General features: G+C 40.3%; 1 long non-coding RNA gene across 1 annotated transcript in view; it reads left to right on the top strand.

Moving 5' to 3' along the window:
- The window catches only part of LOC132394299 (uncharacterized), a 55,192-nt gene that overhangs the window by 21,737 nt on the left and 7,643 nt on the right, over window positions 1-25,812 (top strand). The window lies entirely within an intron of this gene.

Raw genomic sequence — 25,812 nt, 5'->3', positions numbered from 1 at the left:
ATCAAGCAATTTTTGACATAATGCAGCACATCTTCCTTCATCTTAGGCCACTAGCTCACTTCCTTGATCTTTCCCAGGGTGCTGTCACACCCCTGGAGCCCCCATGGTACCAAATGATCATCTGGTTTCTTCCTGCCTCCAGAACCACAAGCCTTCCTTCATGAAGGACAACTCTATCTTTGACAAACACTCCCTTTGTGCTCTTTGTATATTTTAGACCCTGCACCTTCTATCAATTTTTATTTTTAATTCCTTATTTTTCTTCTGCTCCTCTGTTAAATCTATTACCTTAATCTGTTGTTTTACTGCCTCCCAATCTCTGCAATCTGTGGCTGCCATTCCTGCCCACATAAATCACCTTGCTTTACCAATTTCTATTTCCCTCTGGAGATAACTTAGAGCGGGCTTTCACCTTTATGACTCCATATTCTTTTCCTTTTGCATCCTCAAATATATATTGTAATAAAGCTGCAGATGGGAAGGGCTTCCCATCAGCTGAATCAAACCCTCTGGCTTCCCACAGAGGGAAATGTTCTGTAAGGCTGTTGCAAACATACATACTATCAGAGTGTATACCCCGGCAGAAAATGTTCTGGGTGGCTAGCCACATATGCTACAGCTGACAATTCTGCTGCCAGTGCACTCATGGTTTTGGGTAACCTTAAAGCTATACTATACCTTTCCTGGCCATGTTCATCCTCTCTGTTCACACTCAGTTCTCCTCTGATCATCCAGTACTGATGAAGAGCCATTTACAAAAATTTTAAAATAGGGTTTTTATTTTTCCTTTGTGTCTTTGTTTTCAATCATTGCTTCATTTGATCTGCTTCCAACTCCTCCTTGTTGTTTTGATACAAATGGACCCTTGGGATCATTTGCTATCATAACTTGACACTCATGTTCACTTCCTTGGTACATCAGGTTATCAGCAAACATTGAGGTAATGTTTACTCGCTTTGCACTAATATTTCTCCCTTGCAGCAGCAATGCTAGGAAACTAATGCAAATGAAAATTGATAGAGGATGTGGCTTAAAATATAAATAGCTATAAGTGAGATTTTCTTTAGACATCTGACTTGATTTCAGTTTACAACTCCAAAATTATTGTCAAATGTGATTGAATATCACCTGGCAATATTCAAATGCGTCTTGGGCAGTCCCCTGCTCTATTAGAACCATAGAATACTACAGCACAGAAAACAGGCCATCCAGCCCTTCTAGTCTGTGCCGAAACTTTATTCCGCTAGTCCCATTGACCTGCACCCAGTCCATAATCCTCCAGACCTCTCCCATCTATGCATCTGTCTAATTTATTATTAAAACGTAAGAGTGAGCCGACATTTGCCACGTCAGATGGCAGCTTGTTCCACACTCCCACCACTCTCTGAGTGAAGAAGTTGCCCCAATGTTCCCCCTAAACCTTTCCCTTTTCACCCTGAAGCCATGTCCTCTCATATTTATCTCTCCTAATCTAAGTGGAAAGAGCCTACTTGCATTTACTCTGTCTATACCCCTCATAATTTTGTAAACCTCTATCAAACCCCCCCCCCCATTCTTCTACACTCCAAGGAATAGTCCTAACCTGTTCAATCTTTCCCTGTAACTCTACTCCTGAAGACCCAGCAACACCCTAGTGAATCTTCTCTGCATTCTTTCAATATTACTGATATCCTTCATATATATTCTTTATTCCCTAAAGATTCATGACAATGTGGCCATATCTGCTCTAACTCTAATTCCATCTAAATGTTTGCAGATGATGCCACTATTGCGGGCCATATTAATGCATAATTGGCCATTCAGATTCAGCATTGTCTTGTCCCTAGAAAACACTGGTTGATGGGGACTCTGGCTGGACATTTGTGGCCAGCAGTATTCTGTTTGGATCCATATCTGGACCTTGACTTGGATGTAGGTGGGTGGTTTAGTAAGTGTGCAGATGATATGAAGATTGTTGGTGTTGTGGATAGCGTAGAAAACCCACAAAGGGTACAGCATAATCCTTTACAGTTATGGGTGAAAAATTGTCAGACAGAGTTTAACACAACCAAATGTGAAGTGTTGCACTTTTGGAGATCAACCATAAAGAGATGGTACAAAGTTTAGGACAAGACCTTAGCAGTATTGATGAGCAAAGGGATCACATGGTCCAGGTTCGTAGCTCACTGAAAAAGGCTACACGTATTGATCAGTTGGTAAAGAAGACACGCTTGCCTTTATTGGTTGAGGATATGAGTTCAAGAATTGAGAGGTTATGTTGCAGCTTATAAAATTCTACTAAGGCCACATTTTGAGCAGCCTTTAGTTCTGAGCAGCCCATTATAGAAAGCATATGACATTTTGGAGAGGGTGCAGAAGAGTTTTACCAGGATGCTGTCTGAATTAGAGAGCACCTACTATAAGCAGAGGTTGGACAAACATTGCTTCCTTTCTCTGCAGTGGCAGAGACTGAGTGGGGATCAGAGGTTTGTAAGATTAGGAGAAGCATTGATGGAGTAGGCAGCCAGTGTCGTTTACCCATGGTAAATATTTAATACCAGAGGGCGTGCATTTAAGGTAAAACAGAATAAGTTCAAAGGAGATGTGCAAGTTGTTTTACACAGAGAGTGGCAAGTGACTTTAATGTGCTGTCTGGGGTAGTGGTGAATGCAAATGTCATTGGGATATTCAAGAGGCATTTAGATAGACACATGAATATGTAGAAACTGAAAGGATAGGACCATTGTGCAGCAATAACAGAAAAAATTAGTTTAGTTGTACATTTGAGAGCTAATTTAATTGGAAATGTTATTGTGGGCTGAAAGGCCTATTCCTGTCTATATCATTCTATGTTCTACGTTCCATGACTCTTGACCTTGCACCTTACTGTACCGCACCTTCTCTGTAAATGTAACATTTCATTCTGCACTCTATTATTGTTTTACCTCTTACTACCCTAATACATTATTGTAATGAATTAATCTGTATGAACAGTTCGCAAAGACAAGCTTTTCACTCTATCTCGATACATGTGACAATAATAAACCAATTGAACCATTTATTTGCTCATTAACATTATTTAGTATTAGTTTAGTGTAATCCTCAGGCATTTTTAAAACTACTCAATAGCTATTGTTGAACTAAAGCAATGTGTAAATTACTCACATTCAAGGTATGGTATGTAGTCTACCCTTTCCTGAAAGAAACCAAAATTGCATTTGGGTTTTGTCCATGAATCCAAGTTCTTGATGGTGGACTTTACCTAAATAAGTTATGGGCTATAATCTGTTATGGCCTCATGCCTTATCTGAATTCAAATCTCCTGCAAAAGCATACAATCATAAAAGAATAGTAGAATGTTGGAAGGCCACTCATCTATTATTTTGCATGCTGACTAAAACTGGAGCAATGTGGTTCATACTAATATCACAGCCCTGGTCCGTAGCGGTATCAATTATGGTTATTCAAGTATTCATTGAGGTGTGTTATAATTTTTTTGCTCCAATAACAGGTTATAGAATCTATCCATCTTATCCTTGCAGTTGTATTAGAAGGGTAGATTATAGATTTACCATAGGTCAATAAAGGAACAGTTTATTACTTATATGCAAACAGCCAGAGAAGCACAGAAAATAGGAATAAGGATAGGCCGCTCTGCCATTTGAGAATGTGTCACCATGGCCAATCCTCTTTCTCAATATCATATTCCCACTCTTTCTGCATATCCCTTCACCTCTTTTGTGATTTGAAATGTATCCATCTGCTTCTAAAGTATATTCTGCAGATAGTCAAAATTAAACCAGGAAATTAATATAAGCATGGTCAAAATGTCTGGAGTGATGAAGCAGGGACTCTAATTTGTTTTTCGGTATTTTTTTCTGGTCTTTATTACATCTCTACATGGTTTCACTTAAAAGAAATCTTGAATCATAATAAAGTTTCAGCAATGCACAGAAAGGTCCTTCAAGCATTGTAGGTGAGGGATCAATAAAATAAATCTACTGCAGTCAATAAGAATAACTTTAAGATTATGAACGTGAGCACTTCATACAAAATATTTTATATTAACGTTTTCTTTAACATCCTTTCTGAAAAACTCTAATTCAAACAATGCAGAAATTTCTGAACTATGCAGAAAACAAAAATCAGTGATATGCTGCTGTGCATCTGATGCAAACTAAACCAGCAGTTATTGAGGCAAGATTCCTTATCTGTAGTTTTTCCTCAATATGAACATATTGTATCTCAACAGCACATGCATGTGACACTACTGGGGAACCAAAAGAATCTAATCACGTGACTTTGCAGCGGTTAACTAAAATGCTTGCAGTTCCATAAGAGGAAAGCTTGGCTTAATACTTTACCAGTGATGGCATACTTTGTACAAACATTCATTTGTTTATTTATTGGGATACAGCACAGAGTAGGCCCTTCCGGCCCTGCAAGCAATCCCCGATTTAATCCAAGCCTAATTTACAATGACAAATTAACCTACTAACCTGTATGCCTTTGAACTGTAGGAGCACTCAGGGCTTAACCATGTGGTCACGGGGAGAACATACAAATCCTTTACAGGCAGCAGCAGGAATTGACAGCAGATTGCCTGAACTGTAAAGCATTGTGCTAACCACTCTGCTACCAGAATATGAGAGTCAATATCTACTCTCCAGTGTTTTTTTGCATAATTATGTTATAATTGCTTGCTCAGGTTAATAATAATGCAAACTCTTGCACCACCATACTATACCATACCCTACTATACCATACCATACTGATTCCACAACCTATGGACTCACTTCCATGAACTCTACAATTCATGCTCTCAATATTATTTAATTATTTATTTATTACTACTATTATTATTTGTTTTTTTGCATTTTCATAGTTTATCTTCCTTTGCACATTGAGTGTCTGCCAATGAGGTTTGCCCTGCGGGCCACTGCAATGTGCCACGCTGCGTTGGGCTTCTAGATTTCTCATGTATTTACTAATTGTCTTAACGAGAGTCGTTAAGCCCTTGTGCTTTCTGTTTAATCTTGTCAAGGTAATTGTGACTGGCAAGGTATTTCCACTTACTATGATTATTTAATGTGAACTCCCGTTAAGCACTGATCGCGATGTCCTCGTGTGGAGAATGATTTGTCTCAAGTTGTCACTCGGTCATGCCACCGATGCTGTATTGGCATAACCCCTAGTTTCCATCCCTACATGGGAGTCTGCCATTCCTCCGCAAATGGGTTCAGGCGTTGCCATCACGCATTGTAACAGCCAGTCTTTGTTTGTGAGCAGTTTGTTCACTAACTCTATTGTATTTTGTTGTTCTACTGTGAATGCCTGCAAGAAAATGAAGCTCAGGGTGGTATATGATGACATATACAGTACATATTTTGATAGTAAATTTACTTTGTAGTTTGAGCTTTGAAAACAATAAATAATTAATAAGTTTGTGTGACTAGTTGATCTTACAATGCTGGAAAGCAAAACTCTGCAAACATTATAAATTAAGTTGGTTATGTTAGTCCACAAAACAGGATGCATTCTGTCTTTTGATAAATTCTTGCCCTCTTTGTAAGCAGGGTTTAGGCAAGGGTGCCAACTCATCAAAGCAGATTCGTAATCAGTGCAATAAATTCAGTAGGTTCCATTTTAAATTATTATAATGACATTAATATCTAACCACTTTTCAGAAATCCAGAAAGTTTCTATTTGCTTTTGTAATATATTGTTTAAAATGAACAGATTTGGGAACATTGAGAAAAATTTTAAACAAACATGCAAAAATATGATGTGCTTTGCAAATGGGAAAGCGATTTTACACTCTAGATTACATGGAGCTTTTAATTCAAACATATACTCTCCAGGGAAACTTGAGAGAGGTGTATAATGACCAGTGTACCCAACATTGTCTGTTTTACACCATTGCTAAAAGTTAAAATTAGTCCTGCTGAGTAGATGAAAAGCAAATCCCTGCAAGGAGAAAATTATCACAGAATGAGCTAATCTGAGCCATTTTAAGCACTGGGCACCTGGGAGCATTGTTTCTTCCCTACTATTCCAGTTTAGCAAATTACAGTTGGAGTGAGTGGATCATATGAAAGGAGAGAATTGATTGCTACAGACATCACAGTTACAATATAATCATGCTAACAAGATAAATTTCGGAATAAACCATTTCAAAATGATGTTTCTTAGGTAGCAATCCACCTTTTTCCTTCAATAATGATGGGATTTCAATTCCTTGTAACTCTGAAACAAAAGTAACTGTCACTGTTTCATGACAAATGAAACAAAATGCTCACATTTGGAATTAGACTTTAAAAAGGTGCTAATGTATAGAGTATCTGAGATCCAGTCCTGAGAAAGGGTCTCAGCCCGAAATGTTATTTCCATACTTGCTGCCCGAGGTGCTGAGTTACTCCAGTGCTGCAATGTACAGGGTATGAGAGTTTGCATCGATGGGGAGACCATAAGAAATAGGAACAGAATTACATCATTTGGCCCATTGAATTGGCTCAATGCATATGTTACAATAACTGTTTCCAAAACTTAGCCAAAAATGTTCTCATTGAGAATTCTCTATCAGTATGTCTTTTAGCAAATGAAATATTGAAATGCCAACAGAAACAATTTAAAGGAGAATGGTATGTTTCCAAGAAATTATAAGGCACATAAATGGGTGTGTTAGATGGGAACAGCAGCAGAATCCACCTCTGCCAATTTTAGTTGTCAATAATGTCCATGGCCATGAGTTCAATTTTGGGGCAATGGACATTTTCATAGACTGCTAACCTGAACTGATGCCAAGACTCAGAGGGAAGGGAGAGCTGGCAAGTATAAGCCCAACAGGGACATTTAATCAAATGAGTCAGATAGAGTGATTGGTGCCTAAATTTTCCTTTTTTGGTTACTTTTCAGAATCTGGGCATTACTGGAGGATGAGCATTTATTTCTGATTCCTAATTGCCATTGAACTAAGTGGCTTCAAAGTAAATGTATTATCAAATTACATATATGTCAATATGTACAACCCAGAGATACATTTTTCTTGTGGGCAAACACAGTAAATACAAGAAACACAATAGATTCAATGAAAGACTGCACTCTATGAGGTTGGACAAAAACAAATGCGAAAAAATAACAACTGTGCAAATACAAAAGAAACACAAAAAAATAACAAATAAGCAATAAATATTGAGAACATGAGATGAAGAGTCCTTAAGAGTGAGTCCAGTTCATTGGAAATAGTTCAGTGATGGGGCAAGTGAAGTTGAATGAAGTTATTCCCTTCGGTTCAAGAGTCTGATGGTTGAGGAGCAACAACTGTTCCTGAATCTGGTGGTGTGGGTCCTGATGTTCTTGTATCTTCTTCCTGATGGCAGCAGCGAGAAGAGAGCAATACCTGGATGGTGGGTGTCTTTGATGCCGCAATGCTGCAACAGCACTCTGTGTAGATGTGCTCGAAGGTGGGGAGAGTGCTTTATCCGTGATGAACGAGACTGTATCCACTACATTTTGTTGGCTTTTCCAAACGAGGACACGGGTGTTTCCATACCAGGCCATGGTGCAACCATTGAATATACTCTCCACCACATATCAACACAAATTTGTTGGAGTTTTAGATGACATGCAAATCTTCATAAACTTCTAAGGAAGTAGAGGCACTGCCACGTTTTTTCATAGAGGCGCTGAGGAATTTGAAGTTGCTGACCCTCTCCATCATGAGATGATCCCCCGACGAGGACTGGCTCATGGGCCTCTAGTTTCCTCCTCTTAAAGTCAATATTCATTTCCTTGGTCTTATTAACATTAACTGAGAGGTTGTTGCTATGGCATCACTCAGCCAGCATTTCAATTTCCTTCCTATAAGCTGATTCATCACCACTTTTAAGTCGACCAACGACAATGGTACCAAACTTAAGTATGGCATTGGAGCTTTCACACATTCATAAGAATAAAGTGAGTTGAGTGGGGGGATAAACACATAGCCTTGATGCATACCTGTGCCAAGGGAGATTGTTGAGATGTTGTCAATCTGAACTGACAGGATTAAATTACACAAGGAGGTATTGAGGCCTAGGACTTGAAACTTATTGATTAGTTTTGAGTTTGATAGTGTTGAATGTCAAGCTGTATTCAATGAAGAGCATCCTGACGTATGACTCTTCACTGTCTAGCTGTTCCAAGATTAAGTGAAGAGCAAGTTAAATGGCATCTGCTGTTGACCTGTTGTAATGGTAGGCAAACTGGAGTGGATCCAAGTGGCTTTTCAGACAGGAACTGATGATTTTCCTAACCAACCTCTCAGAGCACTTCATCACAGTCAATATAAGTGCTACTGGCCAATCGTAATTCAGGCACATTTTCTTAGGTGCCGGTATAACAAGCCTTCTTGAACCAGGTGGTTACCTCAAACTACCAAAGCGAGAGCTTAAAAATATCAGTGAACTTTCTAGCCAGTTGATCAGCAGAGGTATTTAGCAATTGGCCAGATACCCATTCTGGTCTGGATACTTTCCATGGGTTTGCCCTCCTGAAGGATACTCTCACATCTGACTCAGAGGCTGAAATCACACAGTCATCGAGGGCTATGGGAGTTTGTGAAGGTTCGTCCCTGTTTTGACGGTCAAAGCAAGCATAAAAAGCATTGAGATCATCTGGGAGTGAAGCCTTGGTGTCACCTACATGGCTTGGTTTTACTTTGCAGGAGACGGAAGCATTCAAGACCTGCAACAGCTGTCGAGCATCCTTCAGTGATTCAAGTTGCCACTTCATGCCTGAGATGGCTTTCTGGGGGGTCGTACTTGAACCTCTTGCACTGAACTTGGTCATAAGACCTGAATGCCACGGATCTACCCACAGCAGGTCTGGGATCTCATGGTTCATCCAGGGCTTCAGTTTAATAGTGTGGTGGCTCACGTGTCTATGACTGTTTTTATAAAGGTCATGACAACCATGGTGTATTCGTTTAGATCCTCTGATGAGTGCCCAGTCTACTAACCCAAAGGAGTCCCATAACTACCCCTCAGCCTTCCTGCGACCACCTCTTTGTTTACCTTATCTCGAGCTTTGCTCTTTAGTCTCTGCCTGTATGCAGGTAGGAAGAGGACAACTAAGCCTCGGATTTCTCGAAATACGGCATGGAACGGTAGATATTCCTAATCATAGAGTAACAGTGGTTGAGAGTGCCGGGACCCCTGGTACTGCAGGTGATATGTTGATGAAAATTGTGCAGTTTTTTCAAACAAGCCTGAATGAATTCCCCAACAATGATTTGAAAGGCATCAGTGTAGGCTGTTTCTTGTTTGCTAATTGCATAATTCAATACATTGAGTACTTGCTTAACATCTTCTTTTGGCAGAATGTAAACTGCAGTCAGCATCACGGAGGAGTACTCCCTTTGTAAGTAGAACTACCAGCCCTTAATCATCAAATGCTCTGGGTCAGAGGAAGAAGACCACTGTGTCTGAGCACCACAAAGAGTTTATCACGAAACATAGACCCCACAGTTTGCCTTCTTCAAGTCAGCAATCCAGTCAAATTACATGTTAGAACCAACCATATAGAATGGTTTAGAACTCATTAATAGGACCAAAGAATCATAAGTAGAAGAGCCAGCTGGAATTTTATAATAGTCTGGCAGTTTTTACAAATATCATTTCTAAACCACATACCCAGAAAATGCTATAGATGAAAATTCACTAGAGTTATTAGAATACTGGATGGCTGGCAAAGTTTACTCTGGGAATGTGTGAGATGATTCATTTGGTTTAAATGTGTAGAAAAATAAAATATTATTTAAATGGCATGAGACTAATGAACTGTTGGTGTGATAAACAAAAATATAGAAAGTTAGAATTATTAAGGGAAATTAAGATTTGCTTTTATAGAGTCATAGAGCAATACAGGGCAGATTCAAACCCTTCTACATAATGAAACAACGCACACAAAATGCTGGTGGAATGCAGGCCAGGCAGCATCTATAGGAAGAAGTACAGTCGACGTTTCGGGCCTGCTGCGTTCCACCAGCATTTTGTGTGTGTTGCTTGAATTTCCAGCATCTGCAGATTTCCTCATGTTTGCTTCTACTTAATGAGCCCATCCTGACCATGGCATCTGCTCATCTAGTTCCAACTTCCTGCCTTTGGACCATTGCCCTCTAAGCCTTAGCCCACCATGTACCTGTCTGTGGCAGAGAGTACTCAGTAAATGCACTCCCTACGCACACACACAAATATCACCTTGTCATTCTGCTGTCATTGTGCTGAATGTACGCACTTCAAAGTCTTTCCTGGTATATTTTCATGTGTACTGCATTCAATGTAAATACTTCTGTTTATTTTGTAATATGATTGTAACTACATTGTGGGGTGCTTCATATTCTAATTCATATATACCGGTAGCTTTAAATTAACTTTGTTGATAATTGAAGAGGAAATGACCTAGTGCCTAAAAAAAGGAGCTCTTCTCCCTCAGTAGGGAGGAGAGATAGTGGCTGCCAGCAGTTCACACTGGACAAGCATAGTTTATGGAAACATTATTCTATTTTCTGGTAGATATCTTGTCAATATTGGCAGTTCTCTTTTAACTTTTTTTGCTAATTTTTGAAACTTTGATTTTTGTTGCACCTAATGAACTAAAGAGCTAAGCGACTCCAGACATATTTCCTCTGGTCATAATCCATGTATCTGGCGCTATCCAAACATCTCAAATGATACTATTGTACCTGTCTTAACCACTGCTTCTGGAAGATCCTTCCATTCACTCACCACTCCTCTGCATGAAGAAATTGCTCCTCAGCTAACTTTTAAATGTTTTTCCTCTCACTTTAAATGTATGCCTCCTAGTTTTGGTCTCAATCCTGGAGAAAAAAAGAAGCCTGTTACCATTCACCTTTTCTATGCCTCCTACAATTTTAAGCATTTTTCTAAAGTTCTCCTCTCATTCTCCTTTGTTCCAGTGAATAAAAACCTTGCCTGACCAGCCTCTCCCTAAACCCCAGGCCCTGTAGTCCTTGCAACATCCTTGTAAATCTTTTCCAGTTTAACCACACCTTTCCTAATCATAGAGTAACAGTGGTTGAGAGTGCCGGGACCCCTGGTACTGCAGGTGATACGTTGATGAAAATTGTGCAGTTTTTTCAAACAAGCCTGAATGAATTCCCCAACAATGATTTGAAAGGCATCAGTGTAGGCTGTTTCTTGTTTGCTAATTGCATAATTCAATACATTGAGTACTTGCTTAACATCTTCTTTTGGCAGAATGTAAACTGCAGTCAGCATCACGGAGGAGTACTCCCTTTGTAAGTAGAACTACCAGCCCTTAATCATCAAATGCTCTGGGTCAGAGGAAGAAGACCACTGTGTCTGAGCACCACAAAGAGTTTATCACGAAACATAGACCCCACAGTTTGCCTTCTTCAAGTCAGCAATCCAGTCAAATTACATGTTAGAACCAACCATATAGAATGGTTTAGAACTCATTAATAGGACCAAAGAATCATAAGTGAAGCTAAGGTCAATGATTAGATCAGTCGTGATAATTGAATAGAAGAGCTACATGGACAATACCTGCTCCTTTTTCTTGTGTTGTTCTGTGCAGTCAAAATATATAGCAAAGTTTAAAGATAGCCCATTCCCATTGCACAATGACTTATCCTTCTAAATAAAATAATCCCAACAATACTTGACCAACAGACAATAGAGGCAAAATTATCAATAAGGACATTAAAACTAAAAGTATACCCTCTGTATAAATATGAAGTTTTTTTGTTAGGCTAATGAAGATAACAGACCAATAGATTATGCTAATGAGCAATCATTTACATCTTTTTATATATGTAAATTGAGGTAATTACCAAATACACATTCCCATAACTTACAAAACATACTTCCTATCTTCCTGAATCTCAGAGGGTATTTTCACTACACCAACAGGGATAACAGATTAATGAAGTATGCTAATTGTGTTAAATTTACATATGCAAATAGTGAATATTTGAAAATAGACTGTTCTATCAAATTGAAATACTACAAGCCTTAACTTGCAGTTCATCAATGTTGTGCTATTTCTGGTAACAAATTAATGGATTATTTTGGCTAGGATTTTTTAGCAGGGCACAAACAAACAGCATTTGCCATTCATTGTGAATACAATTGCCCACAGGCTTGCCATTTTGTGACTTTGAACTATGACATGTAGTAATTTGAGAGTCAAAGCGGCACCAAGGCCTCTGCAGGGGATCTGGGACTTGTGTGAACAGGACAGGCAGTAGTCTGTCTCATCAATCAGTCAAGATGAAGAATATGCTTACTAAGCCACAGATGCAGAAAAATTTAGGTGGATAGCACTCTTTGTTCAGAAGCTACAGATGGCGCTTAGATACCTAAATGATATCCACCGGTGGACACACATTGCAGAATGATCTCTAGACACCATATTGTTAAAAGTGTTAGCTTACACTTAACTAGCTAACACCAGAAGTACATAGAAGAGACATTTTCAACAGCGTGTATTACTGATTTAATGGTACAGTTGCCAATTTCAACAGAGGGCTCCATTATTGACCTTTCTTAACCAAAGCTGAGTGAACATACCCACAGCAGCAAGAGCACACAATGTAAGGGTTTCATCCTCTATTTCCAGGTTACTCACTGTCTGTTGCTATATTCAATTTTGTCTTTGGTCCTTTCTGGTTGCAGAAGAGGCAAGCGCAGTGGAACATTTTCAAACTTTAGGATAGATTTGCCACAATCAGATATAAAACCGTAATGTACTGGAGCAGAAATAGGCCATTCGGTTCATCAAGTCTACTCCATCAATCCATGATGTTTGATATTTGTTGCTCAACCCCATTCTCCTGCCTTCCCACTTACCTTAACCTCCTTACCAATCAAGACCCTATCAATCTCTGCCTTAAATTGGCTTGGCCTCTGCAGCTCTCTGTAGCTCTCTGTAACAACAAATTCCACAGATTCACTGCCATCTGGCTGAAGAAATTTCTCTTACTCGCAGTTCTAAAAGGCTAAGTTGTCATTCTGAGGGAGTGTCCTCAGATACTAGACTTCTTCTTTCTTTCTTTCTTTCTTTCTAAATCTTTTTATTAATATTAATAATATGGACAAAATACAGATGATATATTGATAAAGAAATTACCAACATACACATTCCATTACATATGAAAAAAAAACATACATAATAGTTACAATATAAATGAGTTTACCAAGACATAAGCCATAAGATATATGTATGGACATAGTAAATCTAAATATTTCATAATGTATAATATAAAAAAAACAGAAAAAAGAAAGAAAAAAAACAAAAAAAAATTTATATAATGCAGAACTAACTAATCTAATCTAATAACTATAGCTAATAAGTAATATAAAAGAAAAAAAAAACAAACAAAAGAGAAGGAAAAAAAAAAAGTGGGCTGTTTATAATATCTCACAAAAATAAGTATTCATCAATGCCGTCACTTCCGGTCCTCTCAAAATCCATAAGCTAAAAGCTGGGAAATCAAATGTACTTGGCAAAGGGTCATATTACATCATATGAAAATGTTGAATAAATGGTCTCCATAACTTTTCAAATTTAATAGAAGTCTCAAAAGTACCACTTCTAATTTTTTCTAAATTTAAACATAACATAGTTTGAGAGAACCAATTAAATACAGTGGGAGGATCAATTTCTAGACTTCTTCTATTGGAAACATACTCTCCATATCCACTTCACAGGTCTTTCAGTAATCAGTAGGTTTCTATGAAATCTCCCATCATCCCTCTAAACTCCACAGAGTAAGGGCCCAGAGCAATCAAATGCTCCTCAGACATTAAGCCTTTCATTCCCAGGATTGTTCTTGTAAATCTCCTCTCACTGCTCTCCTGGGCCAGCATATCTTTCGTTAGATTATGCAGTCCAAAATATTCAATAATACCTGTACCTGTACTCATCTGGTTAGTTGATGCTGCTTAAATATCCACATGAATGAGACCTTCGTGCAAGATGATACAGAGTGATGCTTCATTGAGGCAGCAGCAGTGGCACTGCCACAGACTGCAATTGTTAATGGGGGGATTCCTCCCATCCTCAGACCCTCTAAGCCCCCTTTTCTACAGTAATCCTGGCACTGAAGGTGGTCCAGAGGAGCAGGATCCCAGGAACGAAGAGATTAACGTTTGAAGAGTAATTGATGATGCTGGGCCTATACTCACTGGAGTTAAGAAGAAGATCTAAGTGAAACCTACCAAATACTCAAAAGGGTAACACGTACAAAATACTGGAGGAACTCGGCAGGTCAGCAGCATCTATGGAAATGAGACATTTCGGCCCAAGACCTTTCATCAGGGATATTGAAGTCCTCAGTTAAAGGATATATAGAGAGGATTCTTCCTATAGTGGGGAAGTCTAGGACCAGAGGGCGCAGCTTCAGAATAGAAGGATGTCTGTTTAGAACTGAGAAGAGGAGGTATTTCTTTAGCCAGAGTGCAGTGAATCTGTGGAATTCGTCTCCTCAGACAGCTGTGGCGGCCATGTCAGTAAGTATCTTGAAAGCGTCGGTTGATACTGTTTGTGATTCATAAGGATGCCAAATGTTTCAGGGAGAGGGCAAGAGAATGGGGTTGAGGGGGTAATAAATCAGCCTTGATGGAATAGCAGAGCGGTCTCAATTGGCCTAATAGCCTAATTCTGCTCCTATGACTTATTGGGGTGCTTAGCTCCTTGTGCTACTCATTTTACACATATTTGTGTGGCTAAGCACAGCTCCAATGACATATTTAAGTTTGCAACAACACCACAGTCAAAGATTGTGACAAGCTAGCATATAGGAAGGAGATTGAAAACCTGTCTGAGAACCAGCAGTGCCTCTGCTCCCTTAGGAGTTTGAGGAGATTTGATGAACTTTTATATTTATGTAGTGAAGAGTATATTGACTGGCTGCATCACAGCCTGTTATGGAAACAGCAATGCCACTGAATAGAAAATCTTACAGAAAGTAGTGGATACGGCCCAGTCCAGCACAGATAAATCCCTCTCCACCAAAGAGCACATCTACACGAAGTGTTGTTGCAAGTAAGTAGCATCCATCATCAGGATCCCCCACCTCCTTCTATCTTCTCGCTGCTGCCATCAGGAAGAAGGTACAGGAGCCTCAGGACTTGCACCACCAGGTTCAGGAGCAATAATTACCCCTCAACCATTAGGGTCCTGAACCAGAGGAAATAACTTCACTCAAATTCACTTGCACCATCACTGAACTGCTCCCACAACCTATGGGCTGAATTTCAGTGACTCTTTGGCTACATCCACACTAGACCGGATAATTTTGAAAACTCCAGTTTCACGTAAAAACGATAGGCGTTCACACTATGCATTTTTAAAAATATTTCTATCCACATTGTAATGGAGATTTCGGTGAATCTCCTCCTGCGCATGCGCAAGACACATCTACCGAAAACAAGCGACATGTTTGGTGTTGAATCTCACTGTAAAAGTGGGTGTTTTTGTAGTTACAGACCAGAAAAACTTAAAACAACGGACAGCTGTTGGCTTTTGCACAGGAGAACTTAAAAGTTAAAAAAAAACAAATACTGGAGCATACAGAGGCCACCGACAGGGAGTTCACGGACAGATTGACAGGCTGACGACGAACATTGAAAAACTGACTAACTCTGTTGCATTAATAAAGCACCTTGTTAAACATGTAAAACATGTCTGCATCAGTGTTATCTTGTATTTCCATACAATGTTACATTAGGCTGTTACACATCTATTGTCAAAGAATTACTTACATAAATAGGTAAACCACCTTCATACAAGCAAGGACAGAAAACAAGGCAGAGTGAGTATGTTATTTATTCATAAAAAAACACAAATTGCTGACAGAACTCAGCAGGCCAGACAGCATCTATGGGAGGAGGTAATAACGATGTTTTGGGCCGAAACCCTTCATCAGGAGTGAAGCAACATGGGATGGTCGAGGGGGGATAAGAAGTGGGGGGAGGGATAAAGTAGAGAGCTGGGAAATAATAGGCTGGAGGGAAATGGGCTAGGGGGAAGGTGGAGAATTATGGGAAATAAAAGAGAAAGAAAGTTAGGGCTGGGGGGAGAGATTATAATGAGGGGGGAAAAGAGAGAGAAAGAGAACCAGACTAAAATAATAGATAGGGATAGGGTAAGGGTGGGGCAGGGGTATCAACGGAGGTCTGTGAGTTGAATATTCATGCCGGCAGGTAGGAGGCTACCTAGGTGGGAGATAAGGTATTGCTCCAGCGACCTGCATGTGGCCTCATCTTGACGGTAGAGGAGGCCATGGACAGACATGTCGGAGTGGGAGTGGTCTGTGGAAATGAAGTGCGTGGCCACAGGGAGATCCCGCCACTGCTGGAGGACTGAGCGCCGGTGTTCGGCGAAACGGTCTCCCAGTCTGCGGTGGTTTTCCCCAATGTATAAATGGCGACATCGGGAGCACCGGATACAGTATATCACCCCAGTTGACTCGCAGGTGAAGTGGTGCCTCACCTGAAAGGACTGTCTGGGGCCTGGGATGGTGGTGAGGGAAGAAGTGTGGGGGCAGGTGTAGCACTTCTTCCGTTTGCAGGGATGAGTGCCCGGAGGGAGGTCCATGGGAAGGGATAGGGGGGATGAATGGACAAGGAAGTTGCATAGGGAGCGATCCCACTTCTTGGTCCCTCCCCCCACTTCTTATCCCCCCCCTCGACCATCCCAAGTTACTTCACTCCTGATGAAGGGTTTCGGCCCGAAACGTCGTTATTACCTCCTCCCATAGATGCTCTCTGGCCTGCTGAGTTCTGCCAGCATTTTGTGTTTTTATTTATTTCCAGCATCTGCAGATTCACTCGTGATGCTTATTTATTCAGTAAGTTATGGGTCGAAATATTTGGTGAGTACGTTTCTAATTCTGCTGGAGTCAGTTTCGTTGCCGTCTGTTCTGAAATTGTTAGGTTGCGTTCAAGAAAACAATGAATTAGCGGGCTGCCATCTGACAGCGTTTTCAGAAGTCTCCGGTTACCCCGTCCACACTGATCCAGCCAATCTGGCGTTTTCAAAAATAACACTTTCGAGAGCGTTTCTGAAAAGCTCCGATTTCGGGGGACGAAAACGCAGTTTTAGTGTGAACAAAGGGTAAAAACGAAGAGAAAAAGCTTTGGTTATGGATTTATCAGGTGTAGTGTGGACGTAGCCTTTGTCTCATGTTATCAATACTTATTGTTTATTTATTATTATTATTATTATTATTATTATTATTATTATTATTTCTTTCTTTTTGTACTTACGCAGTTTGTTGACTTTTGCACACTGATTGCCCTGTTGGTGTGGTCTTTCATTGATTCTGTTGTGGTTACTGGATTTATTGAGTATGCCTACAAGAAAATAAATCTCAGTGCTGTACATGATGACATATATCCATATACTTTGATAGTTACTTTGGACTTTGGACTTTTGAACAAAGGGCTTATACTCTTAGAAGCCACTTACACCAGCACCAATAAGAACAGAAAACACACTGCAGCTCGTGCCAACAGTAGAAAGAGAAGCAGAGTGTATGTTTCAGGTCTAAAACCTTTCATCAGAACTGGGACGAGAAGACAAGATATTTTAACCTGTAAAGGTGGTGAGATTGGAATGTATGGGACAAAGGGAAACTTTGATAGGTTGAAGCCAGTGACACCTAGGTGATCCCTACGTCCATAGAGTTGTCTAGTTAATAGATTAGTGAAGGCATTTAAAGAGATAGAAAACAAAAAGATCTGTTGCACTGTGTGGTGCAGTTCAGGACTACTAATGAACCTGAAACTGAAAGGAAACTGTGGGGACATCGGCAGCAGTCCGGCATGTCATCATGGCAGTGTTATGGTACTGCTTGTATTGTAATGGGTCAGGGCATTAACATTAATTCACAGGTAGGACCTCAAGTACATGAATAAAATTGGTCGCTATTTCCAATTCCAATCTAAATGCTAATTTGTTGATTTTCTTGACATTGAACACAGGGTTTCTCGTTCACTTCCTTCATTGCCACAAAAGTTTCAGTTTGTGTGGGTTTTTCTCTCTCTTCTACAGTTAGGTCCACGCAAGTGGGCATTTATGACCTTGCACTCCAGCAACCTGGAACCTGCACCATCCTTTACCTCTGTCCTGCTCCTTCTTCTTCATAGCCCACAGTCACGGCCTTTGCCTTAAACTTTAAAAACTTGTTGTATCAGAACTGGTGACTGAAAGTGTGAAATGAAGGGAGTGTTTCTTTATCATCACTTTCACCTTGTTGCTCCTCTATTATCTGGCATGCTTGCAGTTTTTGAAAACCTTGAAATGAGAAATGTACATGGCTAAAGTTGTGTTGCAAGGAGTTGCACTCACCAATGTGCTTACCAGCAGGACTGCTCTACTACAGATGGCACAGCAATAGTCATGCACCTGGTCCTGACAAACCTAGAAACAAGGACACTTAGATCGGAATGTTGTTTCTGGATTTAATTTCAGCAATCAACACTCTCGTCCTACAAACCTTGATGAATAAACTTTACTCCTCGGTCTCAATACACTATTGTGCAAATGGGTGTTGGCCTTCCTAATGAACAGGCCTCAGACAGACAGGATGCATGACCGCTCCTCCCTCCCCACCCTCCTCAACAGGGGTTCCCCCACAGTCGTGTGCTGAGCCCATTGCTGTACCCTCCACTCACACGTGACTGCACTGCAAAACACCCAAGTAATTACATTGTTAAGTTTGCCGATGACACGAGGGTGGAGGAGTTCATCACCAACAACAATGAGGCAGCCTACAGAGAGGAGGTGGAGGAGTTCAAGGGCTGGTGCCAGGCAAATAACCTCTTCAGCAATGTCAACAAGACAAAGGAGATGGTCATCGACTCCATGAGAACTCGCACCACACACACCCCTCTTCACAACGATGGCACGGCAGTGGAAACTGTAGGAAGTTCCAAACTCCTGTGAGCGTACATCTCGCACAGCCTCTCATGGTCCCAGAACACATTTTACACAGTGAGGAAAGTCCACCAATTCCTCTCCTTTCTGAGAAGAATGGAGAGAGCTGGACTTTGCACATCTATACTCACGTCATCCTACCGCTGTGCGGTTGAGAGCATCTTGACAAGTTGCATTACACACAAAATGCTGGTGGAATGCAGCAGGCCAGGCAGCATCTATAGGGAGAAGCGCTGTCGATGTTTCAGGCCGAGACCCTTCGTCAGAACTAACTGAAAGGAAAGATAGTAAGAGATTTGAAAGTAGGAGGGGGAGGGGAAAATACGAAATGATAGGAGAAGACCTGAAAAGGGTGGGGTGAAGCTGAGAGCCAAACAGGTGATTGGCAAAAGGGATATAGAGCTACAGAAGGGAAAGGATCATGGGACGGGAGGCCTAGGGAGAAAGAAAGAGGGGGAGGGGAGCACCAGAGAGAGATGGAGAACAGGCAGAGTGATGGGCAGAGACAGAAAGTAAAAAAAGGGGATGGGGAAAAAAACTAAATATATCAAGGATGGGGTAAGAAGGGGAGGAGGGGCATTAACAGAAGTTAGAGAAGTCAGTGTTCATGCCATCAGGTTGGAGGCTACCCAGCAGGTATATAAGGTGTTGTTCCTCCAACATGAGTGTGGCTTCACCTTGACAGTAGAGGAGGCCATGGATAGACATATCAGAATGGGAGTGGGACGTGGAAGTAAAATGTGTGGCTCCAACCAGATGACATGAACATTGACTTCTCTAACTTCCATTAATGCCCCTCCTCTCCTTCTTACCCCATCCATGATATATTTAGTTTTTCTCCCCCATCCCCTTTTTTTACTTTCTGTCTCTGCCCATCACTCTGCCTGTTCTCCATTTCTCTCTGGTGCTCCCCTCCCCCTCTTTTTTTCTCCCTAGGCCTCCCATCCCATGATCCTTTCCCTTCTCCAACTCTGTGTCCCTTTTGCCAATCACCTTTCCGGCTCTCAGCTTCACCCCACCCTCTTGGTCTTCTATCATTTTGCATTTTCCCCTCCCCCTCCTACTTTCAAATCTCTTACTATCTTTCCTTTCAGTTAGTCCTGACGAAGGGTCTCGGCCCGAAATGTCAACAACGCTTCTCCTTATAGATGCTGCCTGGCCTGCTGCGTTCCACCAGCATTTTGTGTGTGTTGCTTGAATTTCCAGCATCTGCAGATTTCCTCAAAGTTGCATTGCTGCATGGTAGGGAAACTTCACTGCAACAGACCGGAAGGTTCTACAACAGGTCATCTAAACTACCCAGTGCATCACCGGCACCAACCTATTCACCATCAAGAGCATTATATACAGAAAGGTGCCAAAGAAGAGCCAGTAACATCATGAAGATTCCATTTACTCTGCTCATGGACTGTTTGTCCCACATCCATCAGGGAGGAGGCTGCGTTGCATCCAAGCCAGAACCAACAGACCCATAAACTGTTACTTTCCCCAAGCAGCAAGGTTCATCAACACCTCCACCCACTAACCCAGCCCTCCACACCCCTAACCACCACTACTTTATCATTCCCTGTCTGTCTCTTTATGTACAGACACACCTGTGCCTAGCATTACTTTATGGACATACAGTCAATCTATGGTCATACAATCAATTTTATGTATTTAGATTTATTATGCCTTTTTTTAATCTTGTATTATTTATATTATTGTGGGGTTTTGTGCTGCAGTGGATCTGGAGTAACTATTATTTCTTTCAGCTTAACACTTGTTTTCTGAGAATGACATTAAGCAATCTTGAATCTTGAATAAAACTGTCTGCAGCTTGCAAATCACAAGAGAGTATAGGTTGAGAAGGAGGTGGATTATGAGCAGCAGGATTAAACCTGAAGAGACAGTCAGCTTTGATGATTTCAGCCCCATTGCTGGCTGTATCCTCTTGCCTATAGTCAACCATGAAATAGACTGCCATCTCCATCAGTGTGATTTCTGTGATGGCAGATTTGTCATACAAGAGGAGTCTAGACAGATTGGGTTTAGCTTCTCTTGACATAAGAAGAATGAGAGGTGATTAAATGAATTGAACAGAATTCATAATAGGGCTGACAGTGTAGACAGAACGTTGATGTTTCTCTTGGCCGGGGTACCTGGAACCATTTGTCAGAGTTTCACAATATTGAGATAGCCACTCAGGACAGAGACAAGAAGAAATTCGTCACCCAGATTAAAGATACAAGATTTGCTGTACAAAAGTGCAAAGGGGAACAAAATAATTGCTACTCCAGACCCAATGCAGCACAAAAAGAAATAAGATAAAGAACATAATAATTTACAATACATATAAATACATAGATAGCTGATATACATATATCATGATTATAGATTATAGATTATATATCCATAAAGTGACACTAGACACAGGAGTGTCTGTACATAAGGTGGCTCTGTCAGGAAATGCTAAATAGTGGTGGTGTGTGGTACCTTGGGTAGGTTAGTGGGTGAAGGTGCTGATCAGCCTTATAGCTTGCAAAAAGGAACTGTTTTTGAGTCTTATGATCATGGTGTGGATGCTATGTAGCCTTTTCCCTAAAGGTTCTGGGACAAACAGTCCATGAGCAGCGAGGATGGGACCCTTCATGATGTTACAGTCCTTTTTAGGCAACTTTCCATTAACTATTTGCTGCAGTGCAGTTCCTGTATCATGCAGTGATGCAGCTTGTTATTTTCCTTATAAGGGCCTGCAAAAAATGAATCTCAAGGTAATATATAATACTGTAAATGGACTTGATAATGCATTTACTTCGAATGTTGAATTTGAATTTGGACACACAGGCCTACCTGTATTCTTTTGGTTTGTTGATATTGCATCAGATGGACTACAAAGAGAAAGGTTGTATTTAATCTTTCCACTAATAATGTGAACACAGACCCAATCATCACTTTTATTCTTACTGGAACTGGAAAGGTCAGGTACAGGCTAAATCGAGAAGGCAGGGTCCAGACCTTAGTGCGTATCAAAGCGGCAGTGCCCAAGTTCAAGAATGAGGAACGACCCGGGGTCTAGACGATCTAAGCACCGGGCTGGATTGAAAAAATCACGATGTTGGGGCCAGAGGCGAAGGACGGGCCAGTTCAGCTCATTGCTCTGCGAGGTTTACTCATCTCGCATTGAGCTGAGGCTGTTGTCTGCAACTAACAAGCTTCCGGACTGAGTGCAGTGATGACTGTCCTCATAGTTATGAACTCACTTTCATGAACTTCAGTTCCGAATGTTAGTTGCTTACTTTTATTGTTTACACAGTTTGTTTTTTTTCTGGTCATCAGGTGTTCGAACTGCCTTCTTTTAGGTTTCTTTGTTTTGTGGCTGCCTGTAGTAGATGAATCTCAAAGTTGTGTATAGTATACGTACTTTGATAATAAATATACTTCCTACTTTGTGCTGCTAAATGTAAGCCCTATTTGATCTATGAGACGTTTGCATATAAAGCCATCATAATTTGTCTGGTGCATGGACTATTTTCTCCTTAACTCAAATGTGCAGGTTAACATTTCCAAAGTTTGGAATGCATAGCTGTTCAGCTATTTAGATGAACCATAAAAATAATCAATGAACTGATTACTAATCAGACTGATTGCTTAGCAGAACTGTTGATTGTTAAGCTTGAAATGCTGGGACAAATTAACACACAAACACAAATTAAGTTAAGCCCAAAAATTCCACAAAGAATGTAGATTAGATTTAAAGATTATCTTTATTTGTCATGTGTAACATAGTGTGATGTGCTCTTTGCTTCAAACCAAATTAATGAAGATTGTACTGGGCAGCCCACCTGTGTCACTACGCTTCCAGTGCCAAAATCGCATGTCCACAACTTACTAACGGTAAGCAGACCTCTTTGAAATGTGGGAGGAAATCAGAGGAAAAGCACGTGGTCACTGGGAAAACATGCAATCTCCTTATGGGCAGCTGGAGTCCCAGACGCAGTCCCACATTGCGTTGAAGACTGACAACTCCTGCGACACTGCTGGTGCCAAACTGTGTTGGTCTCTGCCGTTCCTTTGGATTCATCAGACGCATGGAGGGGGACTTGCTACATAAACAGCAGTTTGCTCTCCATATCGTACTGCCCTAGCTTGCACATCTGGGCAGCTAAAACGTAAGTAACTCCATGGTCAACCCTGACTGACACAGGCCTCACTCAAATAAGCCAAATAAACATTCTTTTTAACTTTTAATCTTTTGAAGAAAGAAAAAGCAATGTTTAAATTTATTATCACTGAATAATTACAATTTCTATTGAAGGATTACATCACAGCATTAACTCATCCTCCCCTTGCAGGGTTTATCGTTATCTCCCCGAAAATCTCCTGTGTCTTATTCCCTGTTTAATAATATCGCCTGTAAAGTGTTTGCCTTTGTGTATTTTGATTTTATATTTTGTTTTCTGTGATAAGTTACTCAAACTGTGAACTGACAGTGTAGCATAAGGGAATCCAGGCACCAAGTAATTAGGACGATCAAGAAGGAATCACTTTAACCCATTTGATTTAAGCAGGAGAGAGTAAATGGGCTTGAGGAGAAAGTGTAAATTACAAAGATGAATCAGGTCCAAAACAAAGCAAAATGAGAGCAAGAAAATTTGGATGCAGAGACACTGAAACAAAGTGTCTGACAATTGTGTGCATGCCTCACTTAAACTACAATTTTACAGGACCCTCAGACCTCACACCACCAGGTTCAGGAACAGTTATTACCCCTCAACCATCAGGCTTCTGAACCAAAGGGAATAACTTCACTCAATTTCACTTGCCCCATTATTGAAATGTACCCACAACCTATGGGCTCACTTTCAAGGACTCTTCACCTCATGTTTTCGATATTTGTTTATTATTATTACTTCTTTTTTCTTCGATTTGCAGTTTGTTGTCATATGCACATTGGCTGAATGCCCAAGTTGGTGCGGTCTTTCATTGATTTTATTATGGTTATTATTCTATCATGGATTTAAGAGTATGCCTACAAGAAAATTAATTTCATCGTTGTAAATGGTGACATACTGTATATATACTTTAATGGTAAATTTACTTTGAACTTTAAATTTATGTTTATTAATGGCCTGTGTCTATTGTGCTATTTGATGGAGAGGTATGTAGACAATTTTCATTTCTTTTCTAAAGTGCTCTTGGACTTTTTACTATTCATATAAAGGGCTAGAAATTCAATAACAAGAATGAAAAAGAATGTAATAATTTTGGGCAATAGTTACTGTGGTCAAGCCCAGAACTACAGAGGACAGTTCTGTTACTTGGATAATCTGCCTCATCCATCTCATGTATGATGCTCAGACATCCTTGAAAGCCAAAATTAGAAAACAGCCCAATAGTACAACCCTATACCATGAAAGCACAGTAGCACACATGTTCAACTTTTTAAATATACAGATGGACAGAGTGAACCAGAACTCATTAGGAAATGACTAAATTCCAAAGATTTTTCAGAAAGATCAATCCTGTCTATTTTTTTAAATGCAATCTTTAGCAAATATTACTAATCTTTTTCATTGTTTTCAATAATAGGTGGAGGAAGATTGAATTAAATCATGAGCAAAAAGTATTCTGAACATCTCAGGTATTTCTAAATAGTGTCCTTAAATTTTTTAAGGAAGAAAAAGATGAAATATGAAAGTAAGCTAGCCAGCAATATTTAAGAGGATACTGAAAGATTTATCAAATATATAAAGAGTAAAAGAGAGACAAGAGTTGATATTGGACTGTTGGAAAATGACACAAGAGAGATCGTAGTGAATGACAAGGAAATAGTGGACAAACTGAGTAAACTGCCTTTACTGTGAAAGGTACAAGTAGCATGCCGGAAGTTCGAGAGTGTTGGAGTCAGAAGTGAGTGTAGTTGGTATTACTAGGGAGAAGAAGCTTGGGGAAACTGAAGGGGCTGGAGGTATATAAGTCAACTAGACCAGATGGACTACACCCCAGGGTTCTGAAAGAGGTAGCTGAAGAGATTATGGAGGCATTAGTAATGATCTTTTAAGAAACACTAGAGTCCAGAATGGTTCCAAAGGACTGGAAAATTGCAAATCTCACTTCATTCTTTAAGAAGAGAAGAAGGCAGAAGAAGGGAAATTAAAGGTTAGTTAGCCTGATCTCTGGGGTGGGAAAAATGTTGGAGTCGGTTGTTAAGGATATGGTTTTGGGGTACTTGTAAAATTGGCCAAAGTCAGCACGGTTACTTTAAGCAAAATTCTAGCCTAATAAATTTGTTAGAATTCTTTCAGGAAATAACAAGCAGGAAGACAAAGGAGAATCAGTAGATGTTGTGTACTTGGATTTTCAGAAAGCATTTGACAAGGTGCAGCACATGAAGCTGCTTAAGGGCTGCTTAACAAGTTAAGAGCCTATGGTATTACAAGGAAGATAGTAGCATGGATAGAACATTGGCTGATTGGCAGGAGGAAAAGAGTGGGAATAAAGAGAGCATTTTCTGATTGGCTACTAGTGACTACTGGTGCTCCATAGGGGTTGATGTTGTGACTGCTTCTTTTTATCTTATTTGTCACTGATTTGGATGGATGGAATTCATAGCTTCGTGGCCAAGTTTGCGGATGATATGAAGATAGGTGGAGGGCTAGGAAGTGTTGAGGAAGCAAAGAGGCTGTTGAAGGACTTGGACAGATTAGGGGAATGGGTAAAAAAGTGACAAATGGACAAATACAGAGCCAGGAGGTGTATGCACTTTGTTAGAAGGAATAAAAGCATCGACTATTTTCTAAACAAGGAGAAAATTCAAAAATCTGAGGTGCAAAGGGATTTGGAAGACCTCGTGCAGGACTCCCTAAAGGTTAATTTGCAAGTTGA

The sequence above is a fragment of the Hypanus sabinus genome, chromosome 5 (genome assembly GCF_030144855.1).
Source record: "Hypanus sabinus isolate sHypSab1 chromosome 5, sHypSab1.hap1, whole genome shotgun sequence".
In the NCBI taxonomy this organism is placed as follows: domain Eukaryota; kingdom Metazoa; phylum Chordata; class Chondrichthyes; order Myliobatiformes; family Dasyatidae; genus Hypanus; species Hypanus sabinus.
Note: the sequence above shows the minus strand (reverse complement) of the source record. Positions and strands in the feature narration are given on the sequence as shown.